Consider the following 24,612-nt stretch of genomic DNA (forward strand, 5'->3'; position numbering starts at 1 on the left):
GGTTTAGACATTTCTATCCCCCTCCACTAAACAGCCACAACATATCCCTGTCGGTTTAGACATTTCTATCCCTCCACTAAACAGCCAACATATCCCTGTCGTGGTTTAGACAGTCCCTCCACTTACCAACATATCCCTGTCGGTTTAACATTTCTATCCTCCACTACTTACAGCCAACATATCCCTGTCGGTTTAGACATTTCTATCCCTCCACTACTTACAGCCAACATATCCCTGTCGGTTTAGACATTTCTATCCCTCCACTACTTACAGCCAACATATCCCTGTCGGTTTAGACATTTCTATCCCTTTTCTTACAGCTAACATATCCCTGTCGGTTTAGACATTTCTATCCCTCCACTAAACAGCCAACATATCCCTGTCGGTTTAGACATTTCTATCCCTCCACTACAACAGCCAACATATCCCTGTCGGTTTAGACATTTCTATCCCTCCACCACTTACAGCCAACATATCCCTGTCGGTTTAGACATTTCTATCCCTCCACTAAACAGCCAACATATCCCTGTCGGTTTAGACATTTCTATCCCTCCACTACTTACAGCCAACATATCCCTGTCGGTTTAGACATTTCTATCCCTCCACCACTTACAGCCAACATATCCCTGTCGGTTTAGACATTTCTATCCCTCCACCACTTACAGCCAACATATCCCTGTCGGTTTAGACATTTCTATCCCTCCACTACTTACAGCCAACATATCCCTGTCGGTTTAGACATTTCTATCCCTCCACCACTTACAGCCAACATATCCCTGTCGGTTTAGACATTTCTATCCCTCCACTACTTACAGCCAACATATCCCTGTCGGTTTAGACATTTCTATCCCTCCACCACTTACAGCCAACATATCCCTGTCGGTTTAGACATTTCTATCCCTCCACCACTTACAGCCAACATGTCCTGTCGGTTTAGACATTTCTATCCCTCCACCTTACAGCCAACATATCCCTGTCGGTTTAGACATTTCTATCCCCCTCCACTAAACAGCCAACATATCCCCTGTCGGTTTAGACATTTCTATCCCTCCACTACTTACAGCCAACATATCCCTGTCGGTTTAGACATTTCTATCCCTCCACCACTTACAGCCAACATATCCCTGTGGGTTTAGACATTTCTATCCCTCCACTACTTACAGCCAACATATCCCTGGCCGGTTTTAGACATTTCTATCCCTCTACCACTTACAGCCAACATATCCCTGTCGGTTTAGACATTTCTATCCCTCCACCACTTACAGCCAACATATCCCTGTCGGTTTAGACATTTCTATCCCTCCACCACTTACAGCCAACATATCCCTCGGTTTAGACATTTCTATCCTCCACCACTTACAACCAACATATCCCTGTCGGTTTAGACATTTCTATCCCTCCACCACTTACAGCCAACATATCCCTGTCGGTTTAGACATTGAAGAACTATCCCTCCACCACTTACAGCCAACATATCCCTGTCGGTTTAGACATTTCTATCCCTCCACTAAACAGCCAACATATCCCTGTCGGTTGAGACATTTCTATCCCTCCACCACTTACAGCCAACATATCCCTGTCGGTTTAGACATTTCTATCCCCTCCACCACTTACAGCCACCATATCCCTGTCGGTTTAGACATTTCTATCCCTCCACCACTTACAGCCAACGCCATCCCTGTCGGTTTAGACATTTCTATCCCTCCACCACTTACAGCCAACATATCCCTGTCGGTTTAGACATTTCTATCCCTCCACTAAACAGCCAACATATCCCTGTCGGTTTAGACATTTCTATCCCTCCACCACTTACAGCCAACATATCCCTGTCGGTTTAGACATTTCTATCCCTCCCACCACTTACAGCCAACATATCCCTGTCGGTTTAGACATTTCTATCCCTCCACCACTTACAGCCAACATATCCCTGTCGGTTTAGACATTTTCTATCCCTCCACCACTTACAGCCAACATATCCCCTGTCGGTTTAGACATTTCTATCCCTCCACTAAACAGCCAACATATCCCTGTCGGTTTAGACATTTCTATCCCTCCACTAAACAGACAACATATCCCTGTCGGTTTAGACATTTTATCCCTCCACCACTTACAGCCAACATATCCCTGTCGGTTTAGACATTTCTATCCCTCCACTACTTACAGCCAACATATCCCTGTCGGTTTAGACATTTCCTATCCCTCACCACTAAACAGCCAACATATCCCTGTCGGTTTAGACATTTCTATCCCTCCACTAAACAGCCAACATATCCCTGTCGGTTTAGACATTTCTATCCCTCCACTAAACAGCCAACATATCCCTGTCGGTTTAGACATTTCTATCCCTCCACTAAACAGCCAACATATCCCTGTTGGTTTAGACATTTCTATCCCTCCACTAAACAGCCAACATATCCCTGTGGGTTTAGACATTTCTATCCCTCCACTAAACAGCCAACATATCCCTGTGGGTTTAGACATTTCTATCCCTCCACTAAACAGCCAACATATCCCTGTCGGTTTAGACATTTCTATCCCTCCACTAAACAGCCAACATATCCCTGTCGGTTTAGACATTTCTATCCCTCCACTAAACAGCCAACATATCCCTGTCGGTTTAGACATTTCTATCCCTCCACTACTTACAGCCAACATATCCCTGTCGGTTTAGACATTTCTATCCCTCCACTACTTAAACAGCCAACATATCCCTGTCGGTTTAGACATTTCTATCCCTCCCACTAAACGGTTTAGCCTAACATATCCCTGTCGGTTTAGACATTTCTATCCCTCCACTAAACAGCCAACATATCCCTGTCGGTTTAGACATTTCTATCCCTCCACTACTTACAGCCAACATATCCCTGTCGGTTTAGACATTTCTATCCCTTATATCCCTGTCGGTTTAGACATTTCTATCCCTCCACTAAACAGCCAACATATCCCTGTCGGTTTAGACATTTCTATCCCTCCACTACTTCCACTAAACAGCCAACATATCCCTGTCGGTTTAGACATTTCTATCCCTCCACTAAACAGCCAACATATCCCTGTCGGTTTAGACATTTCTATCCCTCCACCACTAAACAGCCAACATATCCCTGTCGGTTTAGACATTTTATCCCTCCACTAAACAGCTAACATATCCCTGTCGGTTTGCCAACATATCCCTGTCGGTTTAGTTTAGACATTTATATCCCTCCACCACTTACAGCCAACATATCCCTGTCGGTTTAGACATTTCTATCCCTCCACTAAACAGCCAACATATCCCTGTCGGTTTAGACATTTCTATCCCTCCACTAAACAGCCAACATATCCCTGTCGGTTTAGACATTTCTATCCCTCCACCACTTACAGCCAACATATCCCTGTCGGTTTAGACATTTCTATCCCTCCACTACTTACAGCCAACATATCCCTGTCGGTTTAGACATTTCTATCCCTCCACTACTTACAGCCAACATATCCCTGTCGGTTTAGACATTTCTATCCCTCTCCACTAAACAGCCATTTCTATCCCCCTCCATATCCCATATCCCTGTCGGTTTAGACATTTCTATCCCTCCACTAAACAGCCAACATATCCCTGTCGGTTTAGACATTTCTATCCCTCCACTAAACAGCCAACATATCCCTGTCGGTTTAGACATTTCTATCCCTCCACTAAACAGCCAACATATCCCTGTCGGTTTAGACATTTCTATCCCTCCACCACTTACAGCCAACATATCCCTGTCGGTTTAGACATTTCTATCCCTCCACTAAACAGCCAACATATCCCTGTCGGTTTAGACATTTCTATCCCTCCACTAAACAGCCAACATATCCCTGTCGGTTTAGACATTTCTATCCCTCCACTAAACAGCCAACATATCCCTGTCGGTTTAGACATTTCTATCCCTCCACCACTTACAGCCAACATATCCCTGTCGGTTTAGACATTTCTATCCCTCCACTAAACAGCCAACATATCCCTGTCGGTTTAGACATTTCTATCCCTCCACTACTTACAGCCAACATATCCCTGTCGGTTTAGACATTTCTATCCCTCCACTAAACAGCCAACATATCCCTGTCGGTTTAGACATTTCTATCCCTCCACTACTTACAGCCAACATATCCCTGTCGGTTTAGACATTTCTATCCCTCCACTTACTTACAGCCAACATATCCCTGTCGGTTTAGACATTTCTATCCCTCCACCACTTACAGCCAACATATCCCTGTCGGTTTAGACATTTCTATCCCTCCACTACTTACAGCCAACATATCCCTGTCGGTTTAGACATTTCTATCCTCCACTAAACAGAAGCAGTTCCTGTGTGGGATACTGCCAGTCTCTCAGGGCCCTCTTACCCCCAGCAGGTAGTTGAGGATTCAGATAATGGTGTTGTGTTGCAGGTACGGGACAACAACATGTACTTTTGTTGTGTTCCAAGTATGAAGCAACAACAGATAATGGTTTTGTGTTGCAGGTTTGGGACAACAACAGATAATGGTTTTGTGTTGCAGCAACAGGTTGTGGGACAACAACAGACAATGATGTTGTGTTGTAGGTACAGGACAACAACAGATAATGGTGTTGTGTTACAGGTTCGGGACAACAACAGATAATGGTGTTGTGTTGCAGGTATGAAGAAACACCAGATAATATTGTTGTGTTCCAGGTATGAAGCAACAACAGATAATGGTGTTGTGTTGCAGGTACGGGACAACAGCAGATAATTATGTTGTGTTGCAGGTACAGGACAACAACAGATAATGATGTTGTGTTGCAGGTTCGGGATAACAACAGATAATGGTGTTGTGTTTCAGGTATGAAGCAACAGCAGATCATTTTGTTGTGTTGCAGGTATGGGACAACAACAGTTAATGGTGTTGTGTTCCAGGTTCGAGACAACAACAGATAATGCTGTTGTGTTCCAGATGCGAGACAACAACAGATAATGGTGTTGTGTTGCAGGTACTGGGACGATAACAAGCGGCAGCATCCTTGTCTGGTAGAGTTCTCCAAGCTGCCTGAGCAGGAGAGGAGCTACAACCTACAGATGTCTCTGGAGACTCTCAAGTAAGTTACCACCCTGGATACTGTTGCTACTGGGTACAATCCCTAGTTACCACCTGGATACTGTTGCTGCTTGGTACAATCCCTAGCTGGGTTTACCACCTGGATACTGTTGCTGCTCGGTACAATACCTAGTTACCACCCTGGAAACTGTTGCTGCTCGGTACAATACCTAGTTACCACCCTGGATACTGTTGCTGCACGGTACAATCCCTAGTTACCACCCTGGACACTGTTGCTGCTGGGTACAATCCCTAGTTACCACCCTGGACACTGTTGCTGCTGGGTACAATCCCTAGTTACCTCCCTGGATACTGTTGCTGCTCAGTACAATCATAGTTACCACCCTGGATACTGTTGCTGCTGGGTACAATCCATAGTTACCACCTGGATACTGTTCCTGCTGGGTACAATCCCTAGTTACACATGGATACTGTTCCTGCTGGGTACAATCCCTAGTTACCACCCTGGATACTGTTGCTGCTGGGTACAATCCCTAGTTAACACTCTGGATACTGTTGCTGCTGGGTACAATCCCTAGTTACCACCCTGACTGTTCCTGCTGGGGACAACTGTTGCTGCTGGGGACAATCCCTAGTTACCACCCTGGATACTGTTGCTGCTCAGTACAACCCCTAGTTACCACCCTACATACTGTTGCTGCTCGTTACAATCCTAGTTGAAACTATCCATGACTGTTCCTGCTGGGGACAATCCCTAGTTGAAACTATCCAGACTGTTGCTGCTGGGGACAATCCCTAGTTGAAACTATCCAGACTGTTCCTGCTGGGGACAATCCCTAGTTGAAACTATCCAGACTGTTCCTGCTGGAGACAATCCCTAGTTGAAACTATCCAGACTGTTGCTGCTGGGACAATCCCTAGTTGAAACTATCCAGACTCTTCCTGCTGGGGACAATCCCTAGTTGAAACTATCCAGACTGTTGCTGCTGGGGACAATCCCTAGTTGAAACTATCCAGACTGTTCCTGCTGGGGACAATCCCTAGTTGAAACTATCCAGACTGTTCCTGCTGGAGACAATCCCTAGTTGAAACTATCCAGACTGTTCCTGCTGGGGACAATCCCTAGTTGAAACTATCAGACTGTTCCTGCTGGGGACAATCCTAGTTGAAACTATCCAGACTGTTCCTGCTGGGGACAATCCCTAGTTGAAACTATCCAGACTGTTCCTGCTGGGGACAATCCCTAGTTGAAACTATCCAGACTGTTCCTGCTGGGGACAATCCCTAGTTGAAACTATCCAGACTGTTCCTGCTGGGGACAATCCCTAGTTGAAACTATCCAGACTGTTCCTGCTGGGGACAATCCCTAGTTGAAACTATCCAGACTGTTGCTGCTGGGTACAATCCCTAGTTGAAACTATCCAGACTGTTCCTGCTGGAGACAATCCCTAGTTGAAACTATCCAGACTGTTCCTGCTGGGTACAATCCCTAGTTGAAACTATCCAGACTGTTCCTGCTGGGTACAATCCCTAGTTGAAACTATCCAGACTGTTCCTGCTGGGACAATCCCTAGTTGAAACTATCCAGACTGTTGCTGCTAGTTGAAACAATCCCTAGTTGAAACTATCCAGACTGTTCCTGCTGGGGACAATCCCTAGTTGAAACTATCCAGACTGTTCCTGCTGGGTACAATCCCTAGTTGAAACTATCCAGACTGTTCCTGCTGGGGACAATCCCTAGTTGAAACTATCCAGACTGTTGCTGCTGGGTACAATCCCTAGTTGAAACTATCCAGACTGTTGCTGCTGGGTACAATCCCTAGTTGAAACTATCCAGACTGTTCCTGCTGGGGACAATCCCTAGTTGAAACTATCCAGACTGTTCCTGTTACAATCCTGGGTACAATCCCTAGTTGAAACTATCCAGACTGTTGCTGCTGGGGACAATCCCTAGTTGAAACTATCCAGACTGTTGCTGCTGGGGACAATCCCTAGTTGAAACTATCCAGACTGTTCCTGCTGGGACAATCCCTAGTTGAAACTATCCAGACTGTTCCTGCTGGGGACAATCCCTAGTTGAAACTATCCAGACTGTTCCTGCTGGGTACAATCCCTAGTTGAAACTATCCAGACTGTTGCTGCTGGGGACAATCCCTAGTTGAAACTATCCAGACTGTTCCTGCTGGGGACAATCCCTAGTTGAAACTATCCAGAATGTTCCTGCTGGGTACAATCCCTAGTTGAAACTATCCAGACTGTTGCTGCTGGGGACAATCCCTAGTTGAAACTATCCAGACTGTTCCTGCTGGGTACAATCCCTAGTTGAAACTATCCAGACTGTTCCTGCTGGGGACAATCCCTAGTTGAAACTATCCAGACTGTTGCTGCTGGGTACAATCCTAGTTGAAACTATCCAGACTGTTCCTGCTGGGACAATCCCTAGTTGAAACTATCCAGACTGTTCCTGCTGGGTAGGGACAATCCCTAGTTGAAACTATCCAGACTGTTGCTGCTGGGGTACAATCCCTAGTTGAACCTATCCAGACTGTTGCTGCTGGGTACAATCCCTAGTTGAAACTATCCAGACTGTTCCTGCTGGGTACAATCCCTAGTTGAAACTATCCAGACTGTTGCTGCTAGGTACAATCCTAGTTGAAACTATCCAGACTGTTCCTGCTGGGGACAATCCCTAGTTGAAACTATCCAGACTGTTGCTGCTAGGTACAATCCCTAGTTGAAACTATCCAGACTGTTCCTGCTGGGGACAATCCCTAGTTGAAACTATCCAGACTGTTGCTGCTGGGTACAATCCTAGTTGAAACTATCCAGACTGTTGCTGCTGGGACAATCCTAGTTTACAATCCCTAGTTGAAACTATCCAGACTGTTCCTGCTGGGGACAATCCCTAGTTGAAACTATCCAGACTGTTGCTGCTGGGGACAATCCCTAGTTGAAACTATCCAGACTGTTGCTGCTGGGGACAATCCCTAGTTGAAACTATCCAGACTGTTCCTGCTGGGACAATCCCTAGTTGAAACTATCCAGACTGTTCCTGCTGGGGACAATCCCTAGTTGAAACTATCCAGACTGTTCCTGCTGGTTTTGGCATATGACCCAAATGACACAGAGAGAACATGTAATGGAAGGATGAATGGTTGGATGCTGGTGGATTTCTGTAGGACAAACATACATTTTAACTATATTGCAGTCCAGTTTATCCAATTTTTCAAACATGTCCCAAGTTCTCCTTATCCGTGAAACTATCCATCACAGAGTGGTGTCATTCACACTCTTACCCATTTCTATGATCAATTCACTTTTTGTCAGGAGAAATTATTTGCAAACTACCTGGTTCAGCTCTCCATGAACTGAATATCACATCCCTAGTTGAGACTACTGTTTCTCTCATCAAGAAACCCAGACTGTTTGAATTCCAGGAGTAATTTAAAACTATCCAGACTGTTCTGGGACAATCCCTTTGTTAGTTTTAATTAATTGCATATTTCCTGGAGATGAGAAGGAGGGGAGAGAGAGAGGTGAAGAAACTATCGGAGTGCCATTTAAATGCAGAAATATCCCAATTCCTGTGGGACCTGAATCTCAGAAACATCACTGTCCCAAATGGCACCCTCATCCCTGGGGACATGTTGAAACTATCCAGACTGTTCCCTATACAATCCCTATATAACTACACTACTTTATACTACAACCGTACATTCCCTATATCCAGACTGTGCACTACTTTAAACTATCCAGACCCTATTCCCTATATAGTACACTACTTTATACAACAGCCCTATTCCCTGGGGACAATCCCTAGTGAAACTATCCAGACTGTTCCTGCTGGAGACAATCCCTATTCCCTATGTTTGTGCACTAGTTGAAACTACAGCCCTATTCCCTATATAGTAAACTATCCTTATACTACAGCCCTATTCCAGACTGTTGCTATGTGTACAATCCCTAGTTGAAACATCCAGCCCTATTCCCTAGTTGAAATATAGTGCACAATCCCTTTGAAACTATCCAGACTGTTTCTGCCTATTCTATGAAACTTATCCAGACACTACATTATACTACATTCCTATTCCCTGAACAATCTAGTTGAAACTATAAAGTGCACTACTTTATACTACAGCCCTATTCCCTATATAGTGCACTACTTTATACTACAGCCCTATTACCCTATATAGTGCTGGAGTCACTACTTTGGGGACATGTTAGTTGCCCTATTCCCTATATAGTGCACTACTTTATACTACAGCCATATTCCCTATATTTGCACTACTTCCTGCTATACTACATCCCCTATTCCTATACTAGTGCAGGAGTACTTTAAACTACAGCCCTATTCCCTGGGACAATATAGTTGCACTACTTTCCTACTACAGCCCTAGTCCCTATATAGTACAACTACTTTAAATTACAGCCCTATTCCTGCTGACAATATAGTAAAACTATCCAGACTTTATATTACAGCCCTATTCCCTATATGGTGCACTACTTTATACTATCCAGAGCCCTATTCCCTATATACCACACTACTTTATACTACAGCCCTATTCCAATCCTATATATCTACACTACTTTATACTACAGCACTATTCCCTATACTACAGACTGTTACTTTATACTACAGCCCTATTCCCTATATAGTGCACTACTTTTACTACAGCCCTATTCCCTATATAGTACACTACTTTATATCCAGACTGCCCAGTCCCTAGATCCAAAGGTGCAATCCTTCTAAACAGCTTCTACCCCCAAGCCATAAGACTGCTGAACAGCTAATCAAATGGCTACCCAGACTATAGTTGAAACTATCCCCCCTGCTACGCTGCTGCTATACTCCTGCTTTATTATCTATGCATTGGCACTTTAATACTACTACCTATTCATGTACATGTGACTAACCGATTTATACTACCCGCACATTGACTCTGTACCGGTATCCCTAGTTATAGCCTCCATCCATTGATTCTGTACCTGTACCCCCTGTATAAAGCCTCCACATTTGACAATACCTGTAGCTCCGGTACCCCCTGTATATTAATTCCCTAATTTAAAACACCCACTATTGACTCTGTACTGCTTCCTACTCCCCTGTATATAGTACCTCCACATTTATATCCAGAAACTATTCCGTGCTGGGTACCCCCTATATATAGTCTCCACATTGACTCTGTACCGGTACCCCCTGTATATAGCCTCCATATATTGACTCTGTACTACTACCTATTCCCTATTCACTATATACTCCACATTGACTCTTATACGTAACACCCTATTCCCTATATAGCCTACACTATTGACTATACTCAGCCCTATCCCTGCCAATTATATAGACAGCCTATTCCACATTGACTCTACAGCCATATTCCCTGTATATAGCCTATTCCACTACTTTATACTACCGGTATCCCCTGTATATAGTCCACTGACTCTGTACCTGCTAACACCCTGTATACTACTTTATCCACATTGACTCTGTACCAGTACATCCCTGTATATAGCCTACATTGACTCTGTACCAGTACACCCTATTCCCTATATATATAACCCCCACATAGTGCACTCTGTATATCCCGGTACACCCTTTATATATAGCCTCCACATTGACTCTGTACCACTACTATTCCCTATATACTACACTATAACTATCGCACATTGACTCTGTACCGGTACACCCTACTTTATATAGCCTCCACATTGACTCTAATCAAACCAGTACACCCTGTATATAGCTATACTCCACATTGACTCTGTACCAGTACACCCTGTATATAGCCTCCACATTGACTCTGTACCGGTACTCCTGTATATAGCCTCCACATTGACTCTGTACCGGTATCCCCTGTATATAGTCTCCACATTGACTCTGTACCGGTACCCCCTGTATATAGCCTCCACATTGACTCTGTACCAGTACCCCCTGTATATAGCCTCCACATTGACTCTGTACCGGTACCCCCTGTATATAGCCTCCACATTGACTCTGCACTTGTACCCCCTGTATATAGCCTCCACATTGACTCTGTACCGGTAACACCCTGTATATAGCCTCCACATTGACTCTGTACCAGTACCACCCTGTATATAGCCTCCACATTGACTCTGTACCAGTACACCCCTTTATATAGCCTCCACATTGACTCTGTACGGTACACCCTGTATATAGCCTCCACATTGACTCTGTACCAGTACACCCTGTATATAACCTCCACATTGACTCTGTACCGGTACCCCCTGTATATAGTCTCCACATTGACTCTGTACCAGTACACCCTGTATATAGCCTCCACATTGACTCTGTACCGGTACCCCTGTATATAGCCTCCACATTGACTCTGTACCAAGTACACCCTGTATATAGCCTCCACATTGATTCTGTACTGGTACTCTCTGTACCTGTATAAAGCCTCCACATTGACTCTGTACCGGTACCCCCTGTATATAGCCTCCACATTGACTCTGTACCGGTACCCCTTGTATATAGCCTCCACATTGACTCTGTACCAGTACCCCCTGTATATAGCCTCCACATTGACTCTGTACCGGTACCCCCTGTATATAGCCTCCACATTGACTCTCTACCGGTATACCCCCTGTATATAGCCTCCCACATTGACTCTGTACCGGTACCCCCTGTATATAGCCTCCACATTGACTCTGTACCGGTACCCCCTGTATATAGCCTCCACATTGACTCTGTACCGTAATACCCTGTATATAGCCTCCACATTGACTCTGTACCGGTACACCCTGCATATAGCCTCCACATTGACTCTGTACCAGTACACCCTGTATATAACCTCCACATTGACTCTGTACCGGTACCCCCTGTATATAGCCTCCACATTGACTCTGTACCAGTACCCCTGTATATAGCCTCCACATTGACTCTGTACCGGTACCCCTGTATATAGCCTCCACATTGACTCTGTACCAGTACCCCCTGTATATAGCCTCCACATTGACTCTGTACCGGTAACACCCTGTATATAGCCTCCACATTGACTCTCTACCGGTACCCCCTGTATATAGCCTCACATTGACTCTGTACCGGTACCCCCTGTATATAGCCTCCACATTGACTCTGTACCGGTACCCCCTGTATATAGCCTCCACATTGACTCTGTACCGTACCCCCTGTATATAGCCTCCACATTGACTCAACCAGTACCCCTGTATATAGCCTCCACATTGACTCTGTACCAGTACACCCTGTATATAACCTCCACATTGACTCTGTACCAGTACACCCTGTATATAGCCTCCACATTGACTCTGTACCAGTACACCCTGTATATAACCTCCACATTGACTCTGTACCGGTACCCCCTGTATATAGCCTCCACATTGACTCTGTACCAGTACACCCTGTATATAGCCTCCACATTGACTCTGTACCGGTACCCCTGTATATAGCCTCCACATTGACTCTGTACCGGTAGCCTCTACCCCTGTATATAGCCTCCACATTGACTCTCTACCGGTACCCCCTGTATATAACCTCCACATTGACTCTGTACCGGTACCCCCTGTATATAGCCTCCACATTGACTCTGTACCGGTACCCCCTGTATATAGCCTCCACATTGACTCTGTACCGGTACCCCCCCCCCCCCCTTTTAATGTTGCTGTTTTATTTTCTATTTTTTACTTAACACTTGTTTTTCATAGAACAGCATTGTTGGTTAAGGGCTTGTAAGTAAGCACCATTTCACTGTGAGGTCTACTACACCTGTTGTATTCAGCATTTCACTGTGAGGTCTACTACACCTGTTGTATTCAGCATTTCACTGTGAGGTCTACTACACCTGTTGTATTCAGCATTTCACTGTGAGGTCTACTACACCTGTTGTATTCAGCATTTCACTGTGAGGTCTACTACACCTGTTGTATTCAGCATTTCACTGTGAGGTCTACTACACCTGTTGTATTCAGCATTTCACTGTGAGGTCTACTACACCTGTTGTATTCAGCATTTCACTGTGAGGTCTACTACACCTGTTGTATTCAGCATTTCACTGTAAGGTCTACTACACCTGTTGTATTCAGCATTTCACTGTGAGGTCTACTACACCTGTTGTATTCAGCATTTCACTGTGAGGTCTACTACACCTGTGTATTCAGCATTTCACTGTGAGGTCTACTACACCTGTTGTATTCAGCATTTCACTGTAAGGTCTACTACACCTGTTGTATTCAGCATTTCACTGTGAGGTCTACTACATCTGTTGTATTTGGGGCCTGTGGCAAATATAATTTGAATTGATTTGTGTGAAGTTAGTCACACCCGCTCTTAGTGAAGCTGACTTTTCCTTTCTGATTGGTCTGAAGGACTCTCTTGGCCCTGGGTTGCCACGTGGGGCTGGCTGATGAGCACGCTGTGGAGAAGGTGAAGAACCTCAAGCTCTCCGCTACGTGAGTCACTTTCCTCACTTCAGTCGGTCTGTACCATCTTCTTACACAACAGTTAGTACCTACTGTATGTTCTCCAGCCCTCTGCTGCTTGTCGCTAAGATTGACAACTCTGCTCATAGCTATTTACGTTCTCCAAGTGCAATGTCAATGACTGCGAGTGTGTTGGATGTACTTGTACACATTTCAGTTTAAGTGCACATTTGCCTTAGCTTGTGCCTTACCAAAAATGACTATTTTCTGTTTTAACCTAGTCCTTTACCAGATGGGTGTCTGTTTTAATGTTTTAACTAGTCCTTTACCAGATTGGTGTCTGTTTTTAATGTTTTAATCTAGTCCTTTATTAGATGGGTGTCTGTTTTAATGTTATAACCTAGTCCTTTACCAGATGGGTGTCTGTTTTAATGTTTTAACCTAGTCCTTTACCAGGTGGGTGTCTGTTTTAACGTTTTAACCTAGTCCTTTATCAGATGGGTGTCTGTTTTAATGTTATAACCTAGTCCTTTACCAGATGGGTGTCTGTTTTAATGTTATAACCTAGTCCTTTACCAGATGGGTGTCTGTTTTAATGTTTAACCTAGTCCTTTACCAGATGGGTGTCTGTTTTAATGTTTTAACCTAGTCCTTTACCAGATGGGTGTCTGTTTTAATGTTTTAATCTAAGTCCTTTACCAGATGGGTGTCTGTTTTAATGTTTTAATCTAGTCCTTTATCAGATGGGGTCTGTTTTAATGTGTCTAGTCCTTTATCAGATGGGTGTCTGTTTTAACCTAGTCCTTTACCAGATGGGTGTCTGTTTTAATGTTTTAACCTAGTCCTTTACCAGATGGGTGTCTGTTTTAATGTTTTAACCTAGTCCTTTATCAGATGGGTGTCTGTTTTAATGTTTTAACCTAGTCAGATGGGTGTCTGTTTTAATGTTATTACCAGATGGGTGTCTGTTTTAATAGTCCTTTATAACCTAGTCCTTTACCAGATGGGTGTCTGTTTTAATGTTTCAATCTAGTCCTTTTAATGTTTTAACCTAGTCCTTTACCAGATGGGTGTCTGTTTTAATGTTTTAACCTAGTCCTTTACCAGATGGGTGTCTGTTTTAATGTTTTAACCTAGTCCTTTTCCAGATGGGTGTCTGTTTTAACGTTTTAACCTAGTCCTTTACCAGATGGGTGTCTGTTTTAATGTTTTAACCTAGTCCTTTATTAGATGGGTGTCTGTTTTAATGTTTTAACCTAGTCCCAGATTGTCTGTTTTAATGTTTTATCAGTCCTTTATTGTGTCTGTTTTAATGTCTAGTCCTTTACCAGATGGGTGTCTGTTTTAATGTTTTGTCTGTTTTAATGTTATAACCTAGTCCTTTACCAGATGGGTGTCTGTTTTAATGTTATAACCTAGTCCTTTACCAGATGGGTGTCTGTTTTAATGTTATAACCTGTTTTAGATGGGTGTCTGTTTTAATGTTATAACCTAGTCCTTTACCAGATGGGTGTCTGTTTTAATGTTTTAACCTAGTCCTTTATCAGATGGGTGTCTGTTTTAATGTTTTAACCTAGTCCTTTATCAGATGGGTGTCTGTTTTAATGTTTTAATCTAGTCCTTTATCAGATGGGTGTCTGTTTTAATGTTTTAATGTCCTTTATCAGATGGGTGTCTGTTTTCTAGTCCTTTACCAGATGGGTGTCTGTTTTAATGTTTTAACCTAGTCCTTTACCAGATGGGTGTCTGTTTTAATGTTTTAATCTAGTCCTTTATCAGATGGGTGTCTGTTTTAATGTTATAACCTAGTCCTTTATCAGATGGGTGTCTGTTTTAACCTAGTCCTTTACCAGATGGGTGTCTGTTTTAATGTTTTAATGTTTACCAGATCTGTTTTAATGTTTCAATCTAGTCCTTTATCAGATGTGTCTGTTTTAACCTAGTCCTTTACCAGATGGGTGTCTGTTTTAATGTTTTAACCTAGTCCTTTACCAGATGGGTGTCTGTTTTAATGTTTTAACAGATGGGTGTCTGTTTTAAGTAACTAGTCCTTTACCAGATGGGTGTCTGTTTTAATGTTTTAACCTAGTCCTTTACCAGATGGGTGTCTGTTTTAATGTTTTAACCTAGTCCTTTACCAGATGGGTAAACATTCCCACGCCAAACAATTTTTCTCCCAATCAACAGCGTCTCCCTAGACTAATGTTTTCTCTCTCTCTATTTGTCCATGCGTTCTCTCTGGTCCAGTTATGAGCTGTCTAGTGGCTACAAGCCTGCTCCTATGGACCTGGGGCACATCAAGCTGGCCTCTACCCAGGAGGCCATGGTGGACAAGCTGGCAGAGAACGCTCACAATGTGTGGGCCAGGGATCGCATACGCCAGGGCTGGACCTACGGCATCCAGCAGGTGTGTCACCCAAAGGTGTGTGTGTTTGTGTGTGCAGCCGGGCTGCAGCGGTGTGGGGGTGGGGGTGCTGGTGGGGGTGGGGTGCTGGTGGAGGTGGTGGGGGTGGTGGGGGCGTTGACCAGGGTGCTGAAACAGCTCAACAGCCGCCCCCAAAAAACTGTATAGGACCATTGGCATCTTTAATGGGCCCACTACAGAGGTGCTGATGGGCCCACTACAGAGGTGCTGATGGGCCCACTACAGAGGTACTGATGGGTCCACTACAGAGGTACTGATGGGCCCACTACAGAGGTACTGATGGGCCCACTACAGAGGTGCTGATGGGCCCACTACAGAGGTGCTGATGGGCCCACTACAGAGGTGCTGATGGGCCCACTACAGAGGTACTGATGGGCCCACTACAGAGGTACTGATGGGCCCACTACAGAGGTGCGGATGGGCCCACAACAGAGGTGCTGATGGGCCCACTACAGAGATACTGATGGGCCCACTACAGAGGTACTGATGGGCCCACTACAGAGGTACTGATGGGCCCACTACAGAGGTACTGATGGGCCCACTACAGAGGTACTGATGGGCCCACTACAGAGATACTGATGGGCCCACTACAGAGGTGCGGATGGGCCCACTACAGAGGTACTGATGGGCCCACTACAGAGGTACTGATGGGCCCACTACAGAGGTGCTGATGGGCCCACTACAGAGGTGCTGATGGGCCCACTACAGAGGTACTGATGGGCCCACTACAGAGGTGCTGATGGGCCCACTACAGAGGTGCTGATGGGCCCACTACAGAGGTGCTGATGGGCCCACTACAGAGGTACTGATGGGCCCACTACAGATGTACTGATGGGCCCACTACAGAGGTACTGATGGGCCCACTACAGAGGTGCGGATGGGCCCACAACAGAGGTGCGGATGGGCCCACTACAGAGATACTGATGGGCCCACTACAGAGGTGCTGATGGGCCCACTACAGAGGTACTGATTGGCCCACTACAGGGATACTGATGGGCCCACTACAGAGGTACTGATGGGCCCACTACAGAGGTACTGATGGGCCCACTACAGAGGTACTGATGGGTCCACTACAGAGGTACTGATGGGCCCACTACAGAGGTACTGATGGGCCCACTACGGAGGTACTGATGGGCCCACTACAGAGGTACTGATGGGCCCACTACAGAGGTGCTGATGGGCCCACTACAGAGGTACTGATGGGCCCACTACAGAGGTGCTGCTGTAGCTAGAACTATCACCACTGGGAGGTGCGAGTCTGACGTTTTCCTGATCTGCCTGTCAGCTCAAGTTAACCTCAGCTTAGTACATACTAACGACTAGACTACAGACTACAGACTATACTACAGGGTGGAGAGTGGAGGGTGGAGGGAGAGGGCTAGAGAGGGGATGACTGGTAGAGCTTCTACATGGAGGAAGGAGAGGGGATGACTGGTAGGAAGGAGAGGGGATGACTGGTAGGAAGGAGAGGGGATGACTGGTAGGAAGGAGAGGGGATGACTGGTAGGAAGGAGAGGGGATGACTGGTAGGGATGAGAGGGGATGACTGGTAGGAAGGAGAGGGGATGACTGGTTGGAAGGAGAGGGGATGACTGGTAGGGAGGAGAGGGGATGACTGGTAGGAAGGAGAGGGGATGACTGGTAGGGAGGAGAAGGGATGACTGTTAGGAAGGAGAGGGGATGACTGGTAGGAAGGAGAGGGGATGACTGGTAGGAAGGAGAGGGGATGACTGGTAGGGAGGAGAAGGGATGACTGGTAGGGAGGAGAAGGGATGACTGTTAGGAAGGAGAGGGGATGACTGGTAGGAAGGAGAGGGGATGACTGGTTGGAAGGAGATGGGATGACTGGTAGGAAGGAGAGGGATGACTGGTAAGAAGGAGAGGGGATGACTGGTAGGAAGGAGGGGGATGACTGGTAGGGAGGAGGGGGATGACTGGTAGGAAGGAGAGGGGATGACTGTTAGGAAGGAGGGGATGACTGGTAGGAAGGAGAAGGGATGACTGGTAGGAAGGAGAGGGGATGACTGGTAGGAAGGAGAGGGGATGACTGGTAGGAAGGAGGGGATGACTGGTAGGGGAGGGGATGACTGGTAGGAAGGAGAGGGGATGACTGGTAGGAAGGAGAGGGGATGACTGGTAGGGGGAAGGAGAAGGGATGACTGGAAGGAGGGGATGACTGGTAGGAAGGAGAGGGGATGACTGGTAGGAAGGAGAGGGGATGACTGGTAGGAAGGAGAGGATGACTGGTAGGAAGGAGAGGGGATGACTGGTAGGAAGGAGAGGGGATGACTGGTAGGAAGGGAGGGGATGACTGGTAGGAAGGGAGGGGATGACTGGTAGGAAGGAGAGGGGATGACTGGTAGGAAGGAGAGGGATGACTGGTAGGAAGGAGGGGATGACTGGTAGGAAGGAGAGGGGATGACTGGTAGGAAGGAGAGGGATGACTGGTAGGAAGGAGAGGGGATGACTGGTAGGAAGGAGAGGGGATGACTGGTAGGAAGGAGAGGGGATGACTGGTAGGAAGGAGAGGGGATGACTGGTAGGAAGGAGAGGGGATGACTGGTAGGAAGGAGAGGGGATGACTGGTAGGAAGGAGAGGGGATGACTGGTAGGAAGGAGAGGGGATGACTGGTAGGAAGGAGAGGGGATGACTGGTAGGAAGGAGAGGGGATGACTGGTAGGAAGGAGAGGGGATGACTGGTAGGAAGGAGAGGGGATGACTGGTAGGAAGGAGAGGGGATGACTGGTAGGAAGGAGAGGGGATGACTGGTAGGAAGGAGAGGGGATGACTGGTAGGAAGGAGAGGGGATGACTGGTAGGAAGGAGAGGGGATGACTGGTAGGAAGGAGAGGGATGACTGGTAGGAAGGAGAGGGGATGACTGGTAGGAAGGAGAGAGGATGACTGGTAGGGAAGGAGAGGGGATGACTGGTAGGAAGGAGAGGATGACTGGTAAGAAGGAGAGGGGATGACTGGTAAGAAGGAGAGGGGATGACTGGTAGGAAGGAGAGGGGATGACTGGTAGGAAGGAGAGGGGATGACTGGTAGGAAGGAGAGGGGATGACTGGTAGGAAGGAGAGGGGATGACTGGTAAGAAGGAGAGGGGATGACTGGTAGGAAGGAGAGGGGATGACTGGTAGGAAGGAGAGGGGATGACTGGTAAGAAGGAGAGGGGATGACTGGTAGGAAGGAGAGGGGATGACTGGTAGGAAGGAGAGGGGATGACTGGTAAGAAGGAGGGGATGACTGGTAGGAAGGAGAAGGGATGACTGGTAGGACTGCTACATGCAGGATTACAGCTGTTAGGGGATCATCTGGTAAGACACAGGTTAAAAGGGGAATTGACTGGTAGTGGAACCAGGCTGACAGGATGTCCATGGTTGTCATGGAGAAATATAGGGGATGACTGGTACAGAGCAAGTCTAGAGGTTAGGGTTGACTGTATATATTGTATAGGGTTATTGTTTTATTGTTTTGAGAGGGGGTTAGGGTTAGTCTGTGTAGGATTGTTTTAGAGGGGGTTAGGGTTAGTCTGGTGGATCCATTGTTTTAGAGGGGATGACTGGTAGGAAGGAGAGGGGTTAGGTTGTCTAGTGTATATATTGTTTTAGAGGGGGATTACTGGTGTATATATTGTTTTAGAGGGGATTTGAGTCTGGTGTATATATTGTTTTAGAGGAAGTTAGGGTTTGGTGTATATATTGTTTTAGAGGGGGTTAGGGTTAGTATGGTGTATATATTGTTTTAGAGGGGTTAGGGTTAGTCTGGTGTATCCACTGTTTGAGAGGGGGAGGGTTAGTATGGTGTATATATTGTTTTAGAGGGGGTTAGGCTGGTGCATATATTGTTTTAGAGGGGGTTAGGGTTAGTCTGGTGTATACATTGTTTGAGAGGGGTTAGGTTAGTATGGTGTATATGTTGTTTTAGAGGGGGTTAGGGTTTTCTGGTGTATATATTGTTTTAGAGGGGGTTAGGGTTGTCTGGTGTATATATTGTTTTAGAGGGGGTTAGGTTAGTCTGGTGTATATTGTTTTAGAGGGGTTAGAGTTAGTTTGGTGTATATATTATTTTAGAGGGGGTTAGGGTTAGTCTGGTGTATATATTGTTTTAGAGGGGGTTAGGGTAGTCTGGTGTATTAGTCTGGTAGGGTTATATATTGTTTTAGAGGGGGTTAGGGTTAGGCTGGTGTATATATTGTTTTAGAGGGGTTAGGGTTAGTCTGGTGTATATATTGTTTTAGAGGGGGTTAGGGTTAGTCTGGTGTATATATTGTTTTAGAGGGGGTTAGGGTTAGTCTGGTGTATATATTGTTTTAGAGGGGGTTAGGGTTAGTCTGGTGTATATATTGTTTTAGAGGGGGGGTTAGTATATATTGTTTTAGAGGGGGTTAGGTTCTGGTGTATATATTGTTTTAGAGAGGGGTTTGGGTTAGTCTGGTGTATATATTGTTTTAGAGGGGGTTAGGGTTACTCTGGTGTATATATTGTTTTAGAGGGGGTTAGGGTTATATATTGTCTGGTGTATATATTGTTTTAGAGGGGGTTAGGGTTAGTCTGGTGTATATATTGTTTTAGAGGGGATTAGGGTTAGTCTGGTGTATATATTGTTTTAGAGGGGGTTAGGGTTAGTCTGGTGCATATATTGTTTTAGAGGGGGTTAGGGTTAGTCTGGTGTATATATTGTTTTAGAGGGGTTAGGGTTAGTCTGGTGTATATATTGTTTTAGAGGGTTAGGGTTAGTCTGGTGTATATATTGTTTTAGGGTTTTAGAGGGGGTTAGTCTGGTGTATATATTGTTTTAGAGGGGGTTAGGGTTAGTCTGGTGTATATATTGTTTTAGAGGGGTTAGGGTTAGTCTGGTGTATATATTGTTTTAGAGGGGTTAGGGTTAGTCTGGTGTATATATTGTTTTAGAGTTAGGGTTAGTCTGGTATATTGTTTTAGAGGGGTTAGGGTTAGGTTAGGGGTTAGGTTAGGCTGGTGTATATATTGTTTTAGAGGGGGTTAGGGTTAGGCTGGTGTATATATTGTTTTAGAGGGGGTTAGGGTTAGTCTGGTGTATATATTGTTTTAGAGGGGGTTAGGGTTAGTCTGGTGTATATATTGTTTTAGAGGGGGTTAGGGTTAGTCTGGTGTATATATTGTTTTAGAGGGGGTTAGGGTTAGTCTGGTGTATATATTGTTTTAGAGGGGGTTAGGGTTAGGGTCTGGTGTATATATTGTTTTAGAGGGGTTAGGGTTAGTCTGGTGTATATATTGTTTTAGAGGGGGTTAGGGTTAGTCTGGTGTATATATTGTTTTAGAGGGGGTTAGGGTTAGTCTGGTGTATATATTGTTTTAGAGGGGGTTTGGGTTAGTCTGGTGTCTGTTTGAGAGGGGGTTAGGGTTAGTATGGTGTATATATTGTTTTAGAGGGGGTTAGGGTTACTCTGGTGTATATATTGTTTTAGAGGGGTTAGGGTTAGTCTGGTGTATATATTGTTTTAGAGGGGTTAGGGTTAGTCTGGTGTATATATTGTTTTAGAGGGGTTAGGGTTACTCTGGTGTATATATTGTTTTAGAGGGGTTAGGGTTAGTCTGGTGTATATATTGTTTTAGAGGGGGGGTTAGTCTGGTGCATATATTGTTTTAGAGGGGTTAGGGTTAGTCTGGTGTATATATTGTTTTAGAGGGGTTAGGTTAGTCTGGTGTATATATTGTTTTAGAGGGGGTTAGGGTTAGGCTGGTGTATATATTGTTTTAGAGTGGGTTAGGGTTAGTCTGGTGTATATATTGTTTTAGAGGGGGTTAGGGTTAGTCTGGTGTATATATTGTTTTAGAGGGGGTTAGGGTTAGTCTGGTACATATATTGTTTTAGAGGGGATTAGGGTTAGTCTGGTGTATATATTGTTTTAGAGGGGGGTTAGGCTGGTGTATATATTGTTTTAGAGTGGGTTAGAGTTAGAATGGTGTATATATTGTTTTAGAGGGGGTTAGGGTTAGTCTGGTGAGAGGGGTAAGGCCTTCCATATTTGCCTTTGTGTTTATAAAGTTAGAGATACACGTAGTGAACACACATCCAATGACTTGCAGGGTAGAACATGTCCAGTCAGGAGAAACATTTCACTCAATACAACTAAGGGTACTTATCTTTCTGATATGTTTATGAAGTCCTCCTCTTCTTTAGGTCAGTGTGTTTTTGAAGTCCTAACTCCTCTTCTTTAGTTCAGTGTGTTTATGAAGTCCTCTTCTTCTTTAGGTCAGTGTGTTTATGAAGTCCTAACTCCTCTTCTTTAGGTCAGTGTGTTTATGAAGTCCTAACTCCTCTTCTTTAGGTCAGTGTGTTTATGAAGTCCTCCTCTTCTTTAGGTCAGTGTGTTTATGAAGTCCTAACTCCTCTTCTTTAGGTCAGTGTGTTTATGAAGTCCTCCTCTTCTTTAGGTCAGTGTGTTTATGAAGTCCTAACTCCTCTTCTTTACGTCAGTGTGTTTATGAAGGCCTAACTCCTCTTCTTTAGGTCAGTGTGTTTATGAAGTCTTAACTCCTCTTCTTTAGGTCAGTGTGTTTATGAAGTCCTAACTCCTCTTCTTTAGTTCAGTGTGTTTATGAAGTCCTCATCTTCTTTAGGTCAGTGTGTTTATGTAGTCCTAACTCCTCTTCTTTAGTTCAGTGTGTTTATGAAGTCCTAACTCCTCTTCTTTAGGTCAGTGTGTTTATGAAGTCCTAACTCCTCTTCTTTAGGTCAGTGTGTTTATGAAGTCCTAACTCCTCTTATTTAGGTCAGTGTGTTTATGAAGTCCACATCTTCTTTAGGTCAGTGTGTTTATGAAGTCCTAACTCCTCTTCTTTAGGTCAGTGTGTTTATGAAGTCCTAACTCCTCTTCTTTAGGTCAGTGTGTTTATGAAGTCCTAACTCCTCTTCTTTAGGTCAGTGTGTTTATGAAGTCATAACTCCTCTTATTTAGGTCAGTGTGTTTATGAAGTCCTATCTCCTCTTCTTTAGGTCAGTGTGTTTATGAAGTCCCAACGCATCTTCTTTAGTTTAGTGTGTTTATGAAGTCCTAACTCCTCTTCTTTAGGTCAGTGTGTTTATGAAGTCCTAACTCCTCTTCTTTAGGTCAGTGTGTTTATGAAGTCCTCCTCTTCTTTAGGTCAGTGTGTTTATGAAGTCCTCATCTTCTTTAGGTCAGTGTGTTTATGAAGTCCTAACTCCTCTTCTTTAGGTCAGTGTGTTTATGAAGTCCTAACTCCTCTTCTTTAGGTCAGTGTGTTTATGAAGTCCTAACTCCTCTTCTTTAGGTCAGTGTGTTTATGAAGTCCCAACTCACCTTCTTTAGTTTAGTGTGTTTATGAAGTCCTAACTCCTCTTCTTTAGGTCAGTGTGTTTATGAAGTCCTAACTCCTCTTCTTTAGTTCAGTGTGTTTATGAAGTCCTAACTCATCTTCTTTAGGCCAGTGTGTTTATGAAGTCCTCCTCTTCATTAGGTCAGTGTGTTTATGAAGTCCTCCTCTTATTTAGGTCAGTGTGTTTATGAAGTCCTAACTCCTCTTCTTTAGGTCAGTGTGTTTATGAAGTCCTAACTCCTCTTATTTAGGTCAGTGTGTTTATGAAGTCCTAATTCCTCTTCTTTAGGTCAGTGTGTTTATGAAGTCCTCCTCTTCTTTAGGTCAGTGTGTTTATGAAGTCCTCATCTTCTTTAGGTCAGTGTGTTTATGAAGTCCTAACTCCTCTTCTTTAGGTCAGTGTGTTTATGAAGTCCTAACTCCTCTTCTTTAGGTCAGTGTGTTTATTAAGTCCTAACTCCTCTTATTTAGGTCAGTGTGTTTATGAAGTCCTAACTCCTCTTCTTTAGGTCAGTGTGTTTATGAAGTCCCAACTCATCTTCTTTAGTTTAGTGTGTTTATGAAGTCCTAACTATCTCCCCTTCCTTGTGAAGGATGTGAAGAATCGTAGGAACCCCCGCTTGGTTCCGTACACTCTGCTGGACGAGAGGACCAAGAAGTCCAACAAGGACAGTCTGAGGGAGGCTGTCCGCACCCTGCTGGGTACGGATACAACCTGGAGGCTCCGGATCAGGACCATGGTACAGTCAAAGCACACACACACCCCTGACCTCCTTTATGGTTCAGTCCAAACTCTACCTCACACACCCATCACCTCCTTTATGATTCAGTCCAAACTCTACCTCACACACCCATCACCTCCTTTATGGTTCAGTCCAAACACTCTACCTCACACACCCCTCACCTCCTTTATGGTTCAGTCCAAACACTCTACCTCACCTCCCTCCACATCGGCGACCTGGGTTAAATCCACTACCCCTGACAGAGACAATACCCTCCTACTCTCCCTCATTCATCAGTGACCTGGGTTAAATCCACTACCCCTGACAGAGACAATACACTCCTACTCTCCCTCCACATCAGTGACCTGGGTTAAATCCACTACCCCTGACAGAGACAATACCCTCCTACTCTCCCTCATTCATCAGAGCCCAACAGCACATAAAACCCCACAGAGTCTCTTATATAAGCCCAATGACGAGTTGACCCATAGTCTGTTCAGAGGGGCTTTTATGACGCACAGGGAGATTTCTGTTTCCTCGTGACATGATTGTATTTACTGTTCTATTGCAGGAGCATACAGCAGTTGTCTGTGTACACACCCAGACAAATATCATTTTAATATAGCTTTCACTGTGGCGCTAGCTGTGGCGCTAGCTGTGGAGATAGCTGTGACGCTAGATGTGGAGATAGCTGTGATGCTAGCTGTGGAGATAGC

The 24,612-nt window shown here is 44.9% G+C and overlaps 1 pseudogene; it reads left to right on the forward strand.

Moving 5' to 3' along the window:
• Positions 1-4,966: 4,966 nt before the first annotated feature.
• Positions 4,967-24,612, forward strand: part of LOC135536472 (ryanodine receptor 2-like) — a 317,124-nt pseudogene continuing 297,478 nt past the window's right edge.

The sequence above is a fragment of the Oncorhynchus masou genome, unplaced genomic scaffold, assembly GCF_036934945.1.
Source record: "Oncorhynchus masou masou isolate Uvic2021 unplaced genomic scaffold, UVic_Omas_1.1 unplaced_scaffold_623, whole genome shotgun sequence".
Classification (NCBI taxonomy): domain Eukaryota; kingdom Metazoa; phylum Chordata; class Actinopteri; order Salmoniformes; family Salmonidae; genus Oncorhynchus; species Oncorhynchus masou.